This window comes from Chiloscyllium punctatum, unplaced genomic scaffold (genome assembly GCF_047496795.1).
Source record: "Chiloscyllium punctatum isolate Juve2018m unplaced genomic scaffold, sChiPun1.3 scaffold_618, whole genome shotgun sequence".
Taxonomy (NCBI): Eukaryota; Metazoa; Chordata; class Chondrichthyes; order Orectolobiformes; family Hemiscylliidae; genus Chiloscyllium; species Chiloscyllium punctatum.
In genome coordinates this window covers 69756-84755 of record NW_027310352.1, presented here as the reverse complement: position 1 = coordinate 84755, position 15000 = coordinate 69756, and positions in this window count along the sequence as shown.

Genomic DNA, 15000 nt, shown 5'->3' with positions numbered 1-15000 from the left:
CCATCTGTCGCAACGGGATTCGATCCTGGATCCCTCGCACTTTATCTGAGTTTTTCGGTCTGTTTGGGCTGCTCTTCAGGGCGGACTGTATTGATTTTACCATTCTCCGAGTCATCTGGGAGTTGGGGGGGGTGGGGGGGGGGGAGCTGAGCGAGCTCAAGACAACTTGTCAAGTTGGACCCCAAAGGGAGTCATCACTGTCTCTGCTGGTCAGGCTGGAAAGAGCAGGAAATCCAAACCGAATACGGGGCAGATGAGACAGATTGGATCGCTTGCAGTGTGGAAACAGGCCCTTCGGCCCAACCAGCCTCCAAAGAGCAACCCACCCAGACTCGTTCCCCTAACACTACGGGGACAATTTCCCCACGGCCGATCCACCCTAACCTGCACATCCCTGGGCACTACGGGACAATTTCCCCACGGCCAATCCCACCCTAACGTACACATCCCTGGGCACTACGGGACAATTTCCCCATGGCCAATCCCACCCTAACCTGTACATCCCTGGACATTACGGGACAATTTCCCCACGGCCAATCCACCCTAACCTGCACATCCCTGGGCACTACGGGACAATTTCCCCACGGCCAATCCCACCCTAACCTGCACATCCCTGGGCACTACGGGACAATTTCCCCACGGCCGATCCACCCTAACCTGTACATCCCTGGGCACTACGGGACAATTTCCCCACGGCCAATCCCACCCTAACCTGTACATCCCTGGGCACTACGGGACAATTTCCCCACGGCCAATCCCACCCTAACCTGCACATCCCTGGGGACTACGGGACAATTTCCCCACGGCCAATCCCACCCTAACCTGCACATCCCTGGGCACTACGGGACAATTTCCCCACGGCCAATCCCACCCTAACGTACACATCCCTGGACACTACGGGACAATTTCCCCACGGCCAATCCCACCCTAACCTGTACATCCCTGGGCACTACGGGACAATTTCCCCACGGCCAATCCCACCCTAACCTGCACATCCCTGGGCACTACGGGACAATTTCCCCACGGCCGATCCACCCTAACCTGTACATCCCTGGGCACTACGGGACAATTTCCCCACGGCCAATTCCACCCTAACCTGCACATCCCTGGGCACTACGGGACAATTTCCCCATGGCCAATCCCACCCTAACCTGCACGTCTTTGGACTGTGGGAGGAAACCGGAGCACCTGGAGGAAACCCACGCAGACACAAGGGAGAACATGCAAATCCCCCCCCACCCCCCACCCCCCCACAGACAGTCACACAGTCACCCGAGGCGGGAATTCCATCCAGGTCTTTGGCAATGTGAGGCAGCAGTGCTAACCACCCAATATAGCATGAGGGAAGGGATTTCAGATTCACGGGGACTTGGGACACATTGTGGGGACCGGTGCAACAATGGATGGGTTACCCCAATGTCCATCGGTCGGGAGTATTTTGTCGAGTGGCTGGGGAGACCTTAAACTAACGTTAAAAAGGACACGATCTTGAGATCCCGTGCCTCAATGCGTGAAGCACTTCCAACTTAAGGAGATGAAATTAATCACGCGAACAGACGAAAGCGAGTATCATATCGTCGGGATTTGTGGGCGGGCACCGTGGTTAGCACTGCCGCCTCTCAGCGCCAGAGAACTCGGGTTCGATTCCCACCTCAGGCGACTGACTGTGTGGAGTTTGCACCTTCTCCTCCCCGTGTCTGCGTGGGTTCCCTCCCACACTCCAAAGATGTGCAGGTCAGGGTGAATCGGCCATGGGGAAATTGTCCCCCGTCGCGTTAGGTGAAGGGGTAAACGTAGGGGTCGCGTTTCGGCGGGGGCGGTGTGGACTTGTTGGGCCGAGGGGCCTGCTTCCACACCCTAATCCAATCTCATAAGAGAGGCAGGGTTGGCAATTCCACATGGCGGAGTATTCGGTATTCCCCGGTAGACCGGGAAAAGGTGCGGAAGTTGCTTTGCTTGCGAAAGCAAAGAATTAACACGATGCTAAGGGAGGATGTCAGCTCCAAGGATGTGGGATCGACATGGGTTGGGTTTGAGAGGCGCTCACTAAATTTGAGATTGGACACACGTTTGTAACCAAGAAGCATTCCCCCATTTTTGTTAAGATCAGATTCGATCACTTACAGGGTGGAAACAGGCCCTTCGGCCCAACAAGTCCCTGCCGCCCCGCCGAAGCGCAACCCGCCCACTCCCCGACATTTACCCCTTCACCGAACACTACGGGTGATTTAGCGTGGCCGATCCACCCCGACCCGCACATCCTTGGAGTGTGGGAGATGTTGCTCGCACGCCGACAACGTGCAAACTCCACACCGAGAGAGATCTGGGTGTTCTTGTCCACCAGTCAATGAAGGTAAGCATGCAGGTCCAGCAGGTAGTGAAGAAAGCTCATAGCATGCTGGCCTTCATAACAAGAGGGGATTGAGGATAGAAGCAAAGAGGTTCTTCTGCAGCTGTACAGAGCCCTGGTGAGACCACACCTGGAGTACTGTGTGCAGTTCTGGTCTCCAAATTTGAGGAAAGACATTCTGGCTATTGAGGGAGTGCAGCGTAGGTTCATGAGGTCAATTCCCGGAATGGTGGGATTACCTTACACTGAAAGACTGAAGCGACTGGGCTTGTATACCCTTGAGTTTAGGAGACTGAGAGGGGATCTGATTGAGACATATAAGATTATTAAAGGATTGGACACTCTGGAGGCAGGAAACATGTTTCTGCTGATGGGTGAGTGCCGAACCAGAGGACACAGCTTAAAAATACGGGGTAGACCATTTAGGACAGAGATGAGGAGAAACATCTTCACCCAGAGAGTGGTGGCTGTGTGGAATGCTCTGCCCCAGAGGGCAGTGGGGGCCCAGTCTCTGGATTCATTTAAGAAAGAGTTGGATAAAGCTCTCAAGGATAGGAGAATCAAGGGTTATGGAGATAAGGCAGGAACAGGATACTGATTGGGAATGATCAGCCATGATCACATTGAATGGTGGTGCAGGCTCGAAGGGCAGAATGGCCTACTCCTGCACCTATTGTCTATTGTCTATTGAGAGTCGCCCTGGGGCGGGAATCGAACCCGGCTCTCTGGCGCTTGAGAGGCAGCAGTGCTCGCCGCATAAACCTCGGGGCAAATCAAATTGGTGACAATACCACAGAGGGAGAACTCCGGAAATCCAAACAGAATAGCTTTCTGGACTAACACGTGGGAGAAAGCGAACGAAGAACAGGCCGCCCTGCTCTTCCAGTCACCCTTTTCTCGTCGTAACCGTACCCAATTTCGCCGGCCCTTTGGGGAACGAGAGACCGTCGTGCGGTGGAGGGACGGGAGGGTCGCGAGGCCCGTGACTTAGAGTCCTGAATCGAAACAGAGATGAAATAACCCCGCACGGGGCCAGTGTCCCCACCAGCCGCCCGAGAGCCAGTCCCCGGAATTTCCCTGTTTACTTCCTCGTTCTTGAGTTCAATCCCCAGCCACCAGGAAGACCAGGAAACACCCATCTTCGAGGGCAATACTGCGCGGTCGAACAGCAGAGGGGAAAGGGGCAAGGGGGTGAAATCTAAGTAGAGCTGGAGAGGGTTGGGGGGGGGGGGGGTGGGGGTGGGGGGTGGGGAGTGTGGGGGGGGGAGTGGGGAGGGTGGGGGGGGTCCTCAGACCTGCCCTCCCTCCTTCCGAACCCGGGTCCGCAAAGATCAGGAGCGTGGGAACCCGAAACAAAAACACAGAGAAGAAGCTGCCTTGACACTGTCCCCCCCCATCCCAGGGACAGGGACAGCACGGGGTTAGATACAGAGTAAAGCTCCCTCTACACTGTCCCCCCCATCAAACACTCCCAGGGACAGGGACAGGGACAGCACAGGGTTAGATACAGAGTAAAGCTCCCTCTACACTGTCCCCCCCATCAAACACTCCCAGGGACAGGGGACAGGGACAGCACAGGGTTAGATACAGAGTAAAGCTCCCTCTACACTGTCCCCCCATCCCAGGGACAGGGAAAGCACGGGGTTAGATACACTGTCCCCCCCATCAAACACGGATTCCCTGATCGGTGAGACAATTGGGCCCATCGACCCGTGTATGGGGATAGGATTCTGTGATCAGTGAGGCCATTGGGCCCATCGACCCGTGTATGGGGATAGGATTCCGTGATTGGTGAGGCCATTGGGCCCATCGACCCGTGTATGGGGATAGGGTTCCGTGATCGGTGAGGCCATTGGGCCCATCGACCCGTGTATGGGGATAGGATTCCGTGATCGGTGAGGCCATTGGGCCCATCGTCTCGTGTAGGGGGATAGGATTCCGTGATCAGTGAGGCCATTGGGCCCATCGACCCGTGTATGGGGATAGGATTCTGTGATCAGTGAGGCCATTGGGCCCATCGACCCGTGTATGGGGATAGGATTCCGTGATCAGTGAGGCCATTGGGCCCATCGACCCGTGTATGGGGATAGGATTCCGTGATCAGTGAGGCCATTGGGCCCATCGACCCGTGTATGGGGATAGGATTCCGTGATCGGTGAGGCCATTGGGGCCCATCGTCCCGTGTATGGGGATAGGATTCCGTGATCAGTGAGGCCATTGGGCCCATCGACTCGTGTAGGGGGATAGGATTACGTGATCAGTGAGGCCATTGGGCCCATCGTCTCGTGTATGGGGATAGGATTCCGTGATCGATGAGGCCATTGGGCCCATCGTCTCGTGTATGGGGATAGGATTCCGTGATCGATGAGGCCATTGGGCCCATCGAATCCCCAATGGCCCTCCTGTTTCTTGATGGGGTTCCCGCGCCGTACCCTCCAACACCCCCCACCCCCACCCCCACCCCCACCCCCACCCCTCCCCCTTGGGGTTGTGTCCCTGTGGGGGGTGGGGGTGCTGTTGACTGAGGTGGGTGGGGGGGGTGGGAGTGTGTGTCCCTTTAAATGTCCTCCCCTCCCCCACACTGACACCAATGGAGGGACTGCGCATGCTCAGCGGTGTCCCCGCCCCGTCCGACGTCACAAGCATCGCCTTATTCGGCGAAGGGTCAGCGCGGGACTGGAGGCGGGCGAGGTGACGTCAGCCGGTCCGTCCATATAAGGTGATGGAGTGGGCGTGCCCTTGAGTGGAGGCGACGGGTGACCTCATCTCGACTCCCCCAATAGAAACGGGAGGGAGCGATGGAGGGCGGGGCTTGGATGTCGGACGCGTTGACCTCAGCACGTCTCCCCATATAAGGATATAGAGTGGGCGTGTCCCACTCGAATCCCCATAAATGGGAAGGGTTTGGGAGGGGCACGTCAAGGACGTGATGACCTCATCACGTCTCCGCACGATAGGAAGGGGGGGAGTGGGCGTGTCTTGGATGTCGGACGCGGTGACCTTAGCGCGTCTACCCATATATGGGGCGGCAGTGGCGTGTCCTGGATGTGGGCCGCGGTGACCTCAGCGCGTCAACCCATATATGGGACGGGAGTGGGCGTGACCTGACGGTGGGACGCGGTGACCTCAGCGCGTCAACCCATATATGGAGCGGCAGTGGGCGTGCCCTGACGGTGGGACGCGGTGACCTCAGCGCGTCAACCCATATATGGGGCGGCAGTGGGCGTGCCCTGACGGTGGGACGCGGTGACCTCATCGCGTCAACCCATATATGGGGCGGCAGTGGGCGTGTCCTGGATGTGAGCCGCGGTGACCTCAGCGCGTCTCGCCTTATATGGGGTTGTGTCGTCACGACGTAGGTCCCTGCTTGGGGAGGCGCGCCCGGCGTCGGGGGCGAGCACGCAGCGGGCGAGGCCGGCAGCAGCAGCAGCAGCAGCAGCAGCAGCAAGAGAGAGAGAGACCGACAGATAGACCCAGGGTCTGGGTCGGGGCCTGGGCCTAAGGGTGGGGGGGTCAGTGAGGGCCTCAGGCATGGCCCAGAGGTCAGCCCTGCCCTCTGACCCCTGTCCGGGGCCGGCCCTGCCCTCTGACCCCTGTCCGGGGCCGGCCCTGCCCTCTGACCCCTGTCCGGGGCCGGCCCTGCCCTCTGACCCCTGTCCGGGGCCGGCCCTGCCCTCTGACCCCTGTCCGGGGCCGGCCCTGCCCTCTGACCCCTGTCCGGGGCCGGCCCTGCCCTCTGACCCCTGTCCGGGGCCGGCCCTGCCCTCTGACCCCTGTCCGGGGCCGGCCCTGCCCTCTGACCCCTGTCCGGGGCCGGCCCTGCCCTCTGACCCCTGTCCGGGGCCGGCCCTGCCCTCTGACCCCTGTCCGGGGCCGGCCCTGCCCTCTGACCCCTGTCCGGGGCCGGCCCTGCCCTCTGACCCCTGTCGAGGGCCGGCCCTGCCCTCTGACCCCTGTCGGGGGCCAGCCCTGCCCTCTGACCCCTGTCGGGGGCCAGCCCTGCCCTCTGAACCCTGTCCGGGGTCACCCCTGCCCTCTGACCCCTGTCCGGGGCCGGCCCTGCCCTCTGACCCCTGTCCGGGGTCATCCCTGCCCTCTGATCCCTGTCCTGGACCGGTGCCGCCCTCCGACCCCTGCCCTGGGTCGGCCCTGCCCTCTGACCCCTGTCCGGGGCCGGCCCTGTCCTCTGACCCCTGTCCGGGGCCGGCCCTGTCCTCTGACCCCTGTCCGGGGCCGGCCCTGTCCTCTGACCCCTGTCCGGGTTCATCCCTCCCTCTGACCCCTGTCCGGGGCCGGCCCTGTCCTCTGACCCCTGCCCTGGGCCAGCGCCGCCCTCTGACCCCTGCCCTGGGCCAGCGCCGCCCTCTGACCCCTGCCCTGGGCCGGCCCTGCCCTCTGACCCCTGTCCTGGGCCAGTGCCACCCCCTGCCCCTGTCCGGGGCCAGTGCCACCCCCTGACCCCTGTCCGGGGCCAGTGCCACCTCCGACCCCTGCCCTGGACCAGCACCGCCCTCCGACCCCTGTCCTGGACCGGCCCTGCCCTCCGACCCCTGTCCTGGGCGCCCTCACCTCTGACCCCTGTCCGGGCCAGTGCCACCCTCTGACCCCTGCCCTGGACCGGCGCCGCCCTCTGACCCCTGTCCTGGGCCGGCCCTTCCCTCCGACCCCTGCCCGGCCGTACCCGCCGACCGGAGCCCGGCGCACCCCTCGGACCGTTCCCCGGCCGCTGGCCGGAGCCCGGTGCCGGTGCCAGCCCCACGGTCCCCCTCCCTGCACGGCCACAGAGCCAGGCCGGGGCTGGGCGCCCCCCCGGACTCCCTGTCGATGGGAGGCGACACGCTCTCCCTCCAGCTGGACTCGGTCTCCATGTACGGCACGGTCGACTCTCTGCTCCAGGAGGACGGCAGCTCCCTGGGCTCCGACTCCGAGCTCAACGGCAGCACCATCTCGTCACAACGCGCCGACAAATACGGCTTCCTGGGGGGAGCTCAGTACAGCAGTGGGCAGTGAGTATGGGGGGGGCGAAGGCAAGAGGGAGGGTTAGGGTGGGATTGTCCAAGGGGTAATTGTCCCGTAGTGCCCAGGGATGTGCAGGTTAGGGTGGGATTGGCCGTGGGGAAATTGTCCCGTAGTGCCCAGGGATGTACAGGTTAGGGTGGGATTGACCGTGGGATATTGTCCCGTAGTGCCCAGGGATGTACAGGTTAGGGTGGATGTGCCGTGGGGAAATTGTCCCGTAGTGCCCAGGGATGTGTAGGTTAGGGTGGGAGTGGCCGTGGGGAAATTGTCCCGTCGTGCCCAGGGATGTGCAGGTTAGGGTGGGATTGGCCGTGGGGAAATTGTCCCGTAGTGTCCAGGGATGTGCAGGTTAGGGTGGATTGGCCGTGGGGAAATTGTCCCGTAGTGCCCAGGGATGTGCAGGTTAGGGTGGATTGGCCGTGGGGAAATTGTCCCGTAGTGCCCAGGGATGTGCAGGTTAGGGTGGGATTGGTCCGTGGGGAAATTGTCCCGTTGTGCCCAGGGATGTGTGGGTTAGGGTGGATCGGCCGTGGGGAAATTGTCCCGTAGTGCCCAGGGATGTACAGGTTAGGGTGGATCGGCCGTGGGGAAATTGTCCCGTAGTGCCCAGGGATGTGCAGGTTAGGGTGGATCAGCCGTGGGAAATTGTCCCGAAGTGCCCAGGGATGTACAGGTTTAGGGTGGGATTGGCCGTGGGGAAATTGTCCCGTAGTGCCCAGGGATGTGTGGGTTAGGGTGGATCGGCCGTGGGGAAATTGTCCGTAGTGCCCAGGGATGTGCGGGTTAGGGTGGATCGGCCGTGGGGAAATTGTCCCGTAGTGCCCAGGGATGTGCAGGTTAGGGTGGGTTGGCCGTGGGGAAATTGTCCCGTTGTGCCCAGGGATGTACAGGTTAGGGTGGATCAGCCGTGGGGAAATTGTCCCGAAGTGCCCAGGGATGTACAGGTTTAGGGTGGGATTGGCCGTGGGGAAATTGTCCCGTAGTGCCCAGGGATGTGCGGGTTAGGGTGGATCGGCCGTGGGAAATTGTCCCCGTAGTGCCCAGGATGTGCAGGTTAGGGTGGATTGGCCGTGGGGAAATTGTCCCGTAGTGCCCAGGATGTGTGGGTTAGGGTGGGTTGGCCGTGGGGAAATTGTCCCGTAGTGCCCAGGGATGTGCGGGTTAGGGTGGATCGGCCGTGGGAAATTGTCCCGTAGTGCCCAGGGATGTGTGGGTTAGGGTGGATTGGCCGTGGGGAAATTGCCCCATAGTGCCCAGGGATGTGTGGGTTAGGGTGGGTTGGCCGTGGGAAATTGTCCTGTAGTGCCCAGGGATGTACAGGTTAGGGTGGGATTGGCCGTGGGGAAATTGTCCCGTAGTGCCCAGGGATGTGCAGGTTAGGGTGGGATTGGCCGTGGGGAAATTGTCCCGTAGTGCCCAGGGATGTGCAGGTTAGGGTGGGTTGGCCGTGGGGAAATTGTCCCGTAGTGCCCAGGGATGTGCAGGTTAGGGTGGATTGGCCGTGGGGAAATTGTCCCGTAGTGCCCAGGATGTACAGGTTTAGGGTGGGATTGGCCGTGGGGAAATTGTCCCGAAGTGCCCAGGGATGTACAGGTTAGGGTGGATGTGCCGTGGGGAAATTGTCCCGTAGTGCCCAGGGATGTACGGGTTAGGGTGGATTGGCCATGGGGAAATTGTCCCGTAGTGCCCAGGGATGTGCAGGTTAGGGTGGGATTGGCCGTGGGGAAATTGTCCTGTAGTGCCCAGGGATGTGCAGGTTAGGGTGGGATTGGCCGTGGGGAAATTGTCCCGTAGTGTCCAGGGATGTGTAGGTTAGGGTGGGATTGGCCGTGGGGAATTGTCCCGTAGTGCCCAGGGATGTGCAGGTTAGGGTGGATCGGCCGTGGGGGAATTGTCCCGTAGTGCCCAGGGATGTGCAGGTTAGGGTGGATCGGCCGTGGGGAATGCAGGGTGACATATTCTTGGGAAGGCCTGACTCCAGAGTTTCACTCTGATAACATTGTCAAACCCGGCCTCCTGCTGCCCACTACCTGACCCATGCCGAAGCTGTCCCTCTCTCTCTCAAAGACACAGTGCCCCTTTGGGCAACGACTTTACACATTCTCCACCCTCTGCCTGAATAAAGTCTCCCTCATCTGAGCCCTCGAGTGTCGTCCCTGCACTTCTGAGGCTGTGCCCTCGGCTCTGGGAGAGACGTGCAGCGCAGGAACACACCCATTCGGCCCGTCCCTGTCCGTGCTAGCCCAGATATCCCGAACCTAATCTAGTTCCCCGTTTGTCAGCACCCGGCCCCTATCCCTCTAACCCCTTCCTGTTCCACGTTCCCCCCATCCAGATGTCTGTTGTCACTGTGCCAGCCCCCACCACTTCCTCTGGCAGCTCGTTCCCCACACGCACCCCCCTCTGGGTAAAAAAAGTTGCCCCTTTATGTCCCTTTACCCCTTCCCTTGAACCTATGCCCCTCTCGTGCTGGTCTGATGAGGGATAGTCAGCGTGGCTTTGTGTTTGGGAGATGGTGGCTCACGAACTCCCATCGGATTTTTCGAATTGACCAAGAGGATTGATGAGGACAGAGCAGTGGACGTGATCTTGGGGGGTGGGGGGGAAGGTTAGATCACCCAGGGTACAGAACATGGTTGGGAAAGGGGAGGGTTGTTTTTCAGACTGGAGGCCTGTGACCAGTGGAGTGCCACAAGGATCGGGGCTGGGTCCACAACATTTTGTCATTTATATAAATGATTTGGATGCGAGTATAAGAGGTACAGTTAGTACGTTTGCAGATGACCCCAAAATTGGAGGGGTAGTGGACAGCGAAGAGGGTTCCCTCAGATTACAACAGGATCTGGGACCAGATGGGCCAATGGGCTGAGAAGTGGCAGATGGAGTTTAATTCAGATAAATGCGAGGGGCTGCATTTTGGGAAAGCAAATCTTAGTAGGACTTATCCACTTAATGGGAAGGTCCTGGGGAGTGTTGCTGAACAAAGAGACCTTGGAGTGCAGGTTCATAGCTCCTTGAAAATGGGGTCGCAGGTCGATAGGATAGTGAAGGCAGCGTTTGGTATGCTTTCCTTTATTGGTCAGAGTATTGAGTACAGGGAGTTGGGAGGGTCATGTTGAAGCTGTACAGGACATTGGTTAGGGGCCACTGTTGGAATATTGCGTGCAATTCTGGTCTCCTTCCTATCGGAAAGATGTTGTGAAACTTGAAAGGGTTCAGAAAAGATTTACAAGGATGTTGGAGGGTTTGAGCTAAAGGGAGAGGCTGAACAGGCTGGGGCTGTTTTCCCTGGAGCGTCGGAGGCTGAGGGGTGACCTTATAGAGGTTTATAAAATCATGAGGGGCATGGATAGGGTAAAGAGACAAGGTCTGTTCCCCCTGGGGTGGGGGAGCCCAGAACTGGAGGGGCATAGGTTTAGGGTGAGAGGGGAAAGATATAAAAGAGACCTAAGGGGCAACTTTTTCCCCCAGAGGGGGGTGCGTGTGGGGAACGAGCTGCCAGAGGATGGGGTGAGGGCTGGGACAATGACAACAGACATCTGGATGGGGGGATGTGAACAGGAAGGGGTTAGAGGGATATGCTGGCAAACGGGGACTAGTTTCATTTCGGAGAATTAACCAACACTTGCACAGGCACGTGGATGTTGAAGGGTATGTCGGTTAATTCGATCTGAGAGTACTCACCCTATCCCATGCCCCCCTCACGATTTTGTAAACCTCTATAAGGTCACCCCTCAGCCTCCGACGCTCCAGGGAAAACAGCCCCAGCCTGTTCAGCCTCTTCCCTGTAGCTCAGACCCTCCAACCCTGGCAACATCCTTGTAAATCTTTTCTGAACCATTTCACGTTTCACAACAGTGCGTTGAGTGTAGGAGTTGGGAGGGTCACGTTGTGGCTGTATTGGTCAGTGTGTTGAGTGTAGGGGTTGGGAGGGTCACGTTGAGGCTGTATTGGTCAGTGTGTTGAGTGTAGGGGTTGGGAGGGTCACGTTGTGTCTGTATTGGTCAGTGTGTTGAGTGTAGGAGTTGGGAGGGTCACGTTGTGGCTGTATCGGTCAGTGTGTTGAGTGTAGGAGTTGGGAGGGTCACGTTGTGGCTGTATCGGTCAGTGTGTTGAGTGTAGGAGTTGGGAGGGTCACGTTGTGGCTGTATTGGTCAGTGTGTTGAGTGTAGGGGTTGGGAGGGTCACGTTGTGGCTGTATCGGTCAGTGTGTTGAGTGTAGGGGTTGGAGGGTCACGTTGTGGCTGTATTGGTCAGTGTGTTGAGTGTAGGGGTTGGGAGGGTCACGTTGTGGCTGTATTGGTCAGTGTGTTGAGTGTAGGAGTTGGGAGGGTCACGTTGTGGCTGTATCGGTCAGTGTGTTGAGTGTAGGAGTTGGGAGGGTCACGTTGTGTCTGTATCGGTCAGTGTGTTGAGTGTAGGAGTTGGGAGGTCACGTTGTGTCTGTATCGGTCAGTGTGTTGAGTGTAGGAGTTGGGAGGGTCACGTTGTGTCTGTATCGGTCAGTGTGATGAGTGTAGGGGTTGGGAGGGTCACGATGTGTCTATCGGTCAGTGTGTTGAGTGTAGGAGTTGGGAGGGTCACGTTGTGGCTGTATTGGTCAGTGTGTTGAGTGTAGGAGTTGGGAGGGTCACGTTGTGGCTGTATCGGTCAGTGTGTTGAGTGTAGGAGTTGGGAGGGTCACGTTGTGTCTGTATCGGTCAGTGTGTTGAGTGCAGGAGTTGGAGGGTCACGTTGTGTCTGTATCGGTCAGTGTGTTGAGTGTAGGAGTTGGGAGGGTCACGTTGTGTCTGTATCGGTCAGTGTGTTGAGTGTAGGAGTTGGGAGGGTCACGTTGTGGCTGTATCGGTCAGTGTGTTGAGTGTAGGAGTTGGGAGGGTCACGTTGTGTCTGTATCGGTCAGTGCGTTGAGTGTAGGAGTTGGGAGGGTCACGTTGTGTCTGTATTGGTCAGTGTGTTGAGTGTAGGAGTTGGGAGGGTCACGTTGTGTCTGTATCGGTCAGTGTGTTGAGTGTAGGAGTTGGGAGGGTCACGTTGTGGCTGTATCGGTCAGTGCGTTGAGTGTAGGAGTTGGGAGGGTCACGTTGTGTCTGTATTGGTCAGTGTGTTGAGTGTAGGAGTTGGGAGGGTCACGTTGTGTCTGTATCAGTCAGTGTGTTGAGTGTAGGAGTTGGGAGGGTCACGTTGTGTCTGTATCGGTCAGTGTGTTGAGTGTAGGAGTTGGGAGGGTCACGTTGTGGCTGTATCGGTCAGTGTGTTGAGTGTAGGAGTTGGGAGGGTCACGTTGTGTCTGTATCGGTCAGTGTGTTGAGTGTAGGAGTTGGGAGGGTCACGTTGTGGCTGTATCGGTCAGTGTGTTGAGTGTAGGAGTTGGGAGGGTCACGTTGTGTCTGTATCGGTCAGTGTGTTGAGTGTAGGAGTTGGGAGGGTCACGTTGTGTCTGTATTGGTCAGTGTGTTGAGTGTAGGAGTTGGGAGGGTCACGTTGTGTCTGTATAGGTCAGTGTGTTGAGTGTAGGAGTTGGGAGGGTCACGTTGTGTCTGTATTGGTCAGTGTGTTGAGTGTAGGAGTTGGGAGGGTCACGTTGTGGCTGTATCGGTCAGTGTGTTGAGTGTAGGAGTTGGGAGGGTCACGTTGTGTCTGTATCGGTCAGTGTGTTGAGTGTAGGAGTTGGGAGGGTCACGTTGTGGCTGTATCGGTCAGTGTGTTGAGTGTAGGAGTTGGGAGGGTCACGTTGTGGCTGTATCGGTCAGTGTGTTGAGTGTAGGAGTTGTCAGTGTGCTAGCCCCCACCACATCCTTTGGCAGCTCATTCCACACACGTCCCACCCTCTGGGGGAAAGAGCTTCCCCTTATAAATCATCCCCCCTCGCCCTAAATCCAAAATCTGGTGAACAGACCTTGTCTATTTACCCTATCCCATGCCCCTCATGATTTTGTAAACCTCTATAAGGTCACCCCTCAGCCTCCGACGCTCCAGGGAAAACAGCCCCAGCCTGTTCAGCCTCTCCCTGTAGCTCAGACCCTCCAACATCCTTGTAAATCCACGCCCCTGTCTCGTTTCGGACTCTCCTGCCCCGGGGAGGGGCGTGTGGGGAGAAAGGTATTGACCTTTGAAAACCCGAAAGGGCAGGTCTGAGTGGTCTCGGAGCTATCTGCGCTCCCTCCCTCGTTCCCCCCCCTTCTCCCCCCTCCCCCCTCTCCCTCCCCCCCTTCCCCTTCCCCTCCCCCCCCTTCCCCTTCCCCTCCCCCCCCTTCCCCTCCCCAGTATCCTCTCAGTCACCCACCGCAGGCGCTCCCTCCCTCTTTCCCCCTCCCTTCCTCCCCCCATTCCCCTTCCCCCCCATTCCCTTCCCCCCCCATTCCCCTTCCCCTCCCCCCCCCCCATTCCCATTCCCCTTCCCTCCCCCCCCCATTCCCATTCCCCTTCCCCCCCCCCCCATTCCCATTCCCCTTCCTCCCCCCCCCATTCCCATTCCCCTTCCCCCCCCCCCCATTCCCCTTCCCCTTCCCTCCCCCCCCCCCCCCATTCCCCTTCCCTCCCCTCCCCCCCCCCAGTATCCTCTCGGTCACCCACTGCTCGCGCTCCCTCCCTCGTTTCGCAAACTAAACAGCTCCTTCCTCAATTGCAAACTCGACCACTTCCTTGTGCGATCAGACAGAGCTCGGTATTCAGAGAGAGAGAGAGAGAGAGAGAGAGAGAGAGAGAGAGAGAGAGACACCGGGGGGGTGGCAAGAGAGAGAGAGGAAAAAACAGGCCTGGGATGGGTGGATAGTGTAGAGGGAGCTTTACTCTGTATCTAACCCTGTGCTGTCCCTGTCCCTGGGAGTGTTTGATGGGGGACAGTGTAGAGGGAGCTTTACTCTGTATCTAACCCCGTGTTGTCCCCTGTCCCTGGGAGTGTTTAATGGGGACAGTGTAGAGGGAGCTTTACTCTGTATCTAACCCCTTGCTGTCCCTGTCCCTGGGAGTGTTTGATGGGGGACAGTGTAGAGGGAGCTTTACTCTGTATCTAACCCCTTGCTGTCCCTGTCCCTGGGATGGGAGGGACAGTGTAGAGGGAGCTTTACTCTGTATCTAACCCCGTGTTGTCCCTGTCCCTGGGAGTGTTTAATGGGGGACAGTGTAGAGGGAGCTTTACTCTGTATCTAACCCCGTGCTGTCCCTGTCCCTGGGAGTGTTTGATGGGGGACAGTGTAGAGGGAGCTTTACTCTGTATCTAACCCCGTGTTGTCCCTGTCCCTGGGAGTGTTTAATGGGGGACAGTGTAGAGGGAGCTTTACTCTGTATCTAACCCCTTGCTGTCCCTGTCCCTGGAGTGTTTGATGGGGGACAGTGTAGAGGGAGCTTTACTCTGTATCTAACCCCTTGCTGTCCCTGTCCCTGGGAGTGTTTGATGGGGGGTTGTGTGTGTGTGTGTGTGGGGGGGGGGGGTGGGGGGTGTTGTAGTAAAACCCTTGCTGTCCCTGTCCCTGGGAGTGTTTGATGGGGGGTTGTGTGTGTGTGTGTGTGGGGGGGGGGGGTGGGGGGTGTTGTAGTAAAACCCTTGCTGTCCCTGTCCCTGGGAGTGTTTGATGGGGGGTTGTGTGTGTGTGTGTGTGATGGGGGGTGGGGGGGTGTTTGTAGTAAAA